Here is a 2,180-nt window from a genome sequence, read left to right on the forward strand (position 1 = left end):
ACGACTGAAGTGACTTAGCAGCAGTGGCATGGTGTGACTTTAAGGTCCTTGGGTCTGTAAGTGACTTGACCAGTTTCCATATCTGCAAAGTTAGGATATTCGGGCTCATACACTCCTTTAAGAATCTGAAGAAAGTTATAAAACCTTTTCCCAGAAGAGAAGCCCATTACACACAAACATAATTTCATGTTAAATTTCAAAAGTTTCTAGATCCCACTGAAATCCACCATTGGATCCCTTACAAGGTGATTTCTAATGATTTTATTAGCTCTCATATTCTATATCTCTAGGTTTTCTCAAGTTTATAACAGAACAACTAAAGGACAGATAACAAATATTTGAGCCAGTATAAATTCTTCTTATGCAAGAGTGATTGAAACTGTTTTTATTTTTTTTGGCATGGAACAAAGGCATTATTTACTGCCAAGAAGAAAGTGTGCATTTAAAAGTGAAATTGTCCCAGTCTGCAAGGAGGGGACATCTGGGAGCAGCATACAGACCTTGAACCTCTGGACCCCAGTAGGGACTGTCTCTTCACTTTTGGGGAGAATGGATTTTGGAGGCTCACCACCAAGAGTTTCAATTCCCACTCCATAACTTGTCAAATTTGTGTTTGACCACAGACAAGACAAATCGCTCAGATTTAAATCCTTCATGTTTAAAATGGAAAATAAATCCTTCTGCCTTTCTTATACTGTGGTGTGTTTGTGTGTGTGTGTGTGTGTGTGTGTGCGCGCGCGCGTGCGCACGCGCGCAGGCTTAGTCACTCAGTCGTGTCCGACTCTGTGATACCTGCCAGGCTCCTCTGTCCCTGGGGATACTTCTGGCAAGAATACTGGAGTGGGTTGCCATGCCCTCCTCCAGGGGTAGTGAAAATTAAATGAGACAATGTTCATACAGTCCTTGGCACCTGGTTCTCCTCCTTTTCTGTTTTACCTCTAGTTTCTGTGTTCTTCCAGGTGGAAGAGATACACTGGGTAAGTGTATGAGGAGAGGACATGGAGCTTCCACCCTCTCTAGGTTGTCACTCTCAGTACCTCCACAGGTTCACCAGCCCAGAAGCTCTCTGAGCTTCATCCTTTTGGGGTTTTATGGAGGCTTCATTACCTAGGCACAATCAATCAAACCATTCAGTTCAGTGGCTCAGCTGTGTCCGATTCTTTGCGACCCCATGAATCGCAGCACGTCAGGCCTCCCTGTCCATCACCAACTCCCGGAGTTCACTCAGACTCATATCCATCGAGTCAGTGATGCCATCCAGCCATCTCATCCTCGGTCGTCCCCTTCTCCTCTTGCCCCCAATCCCTCCCAGCATCAGAGTCTTTTCCAATGAGTCAACTCTTCGCATGAGGTGGCCCAAGTACTGGAGTTTCAGCTTTAGCATCATTCCTTCCAAAGAAATCCAAAGGCTGATCTCCTTCAGAATGGACTGGTTGGATCTCCTTGCAGTCCAAGGGACTCTCAAGAGTCTTCTCCAACACCACACTTCAAAAGCATCAATTCTTTGGCGCTCAGCTTTCTTCACAGTCCAACTCTCACATCCATACATGACCACTGGAAAAACCATAGCCTTGACTAGACGAACCTTTGTTGGCAAAGTAATGTCTCTGCTTTTGAATATGCTATCTAGGTTGGTCATAACTTTCCTTCCAAGGAGTAAGCGTCTTTTAATTTCATGGCTGCAGTCACCATCTGCAGTGATTTTGGAGCCCCCAAAAATAAAGTCTGACACTGTTTCCACTGTTTCCCCATCTATTTCCCATGAAGTGATGGGACCGGATGCCATGATCTTCATTTGCTGAATGTTGAGCTTTAAGCCAACTTTTTCACTCTCCACTTTTACTTTCATCAAGAGGCTTTTGAGTTCCTCTTCACTTTCTGCCATAAGGGTGGTGTCATCTGCATATCTGAGGTTGTTGATATTTCTCCTGGCAATCTTGATTCCAGCTTGTGTTTCTTCCAGTCCAGCGTTTCTCATGATGTACTCTGCATATAAGTTAAATAAGCAGGGTGACAATATACAGCCTTGATGTACTCCTTTTCCTATTTGGAACCAGTCTGTTGTTCCATGTCCAGTTCTAACTGTTGCTTCCTGACCTGCATACAAATTTCTCAAGAGGCAGGTCAGGTGGTCTGGTATTCCCATCTCTTTCAGAATTTTCCACAGTTCATTGTGATCC

This window comes from Bubalus kerabau, chromosome 7 (assembly GCF_029407905.1).
Source record: "Bubalus kerabau isolate K-KA32 ecotype Philippines breed swamp buffalo chromosome 7, PCC_UOA_SB_1v2, whole genome shotgun sequence".
Lineage (NCBI taxonomy): Eukaryota > Metazoa > Chordata > Mammalia > Artiodactyla > Bovidae > Bubalus > Bubalus kerabau.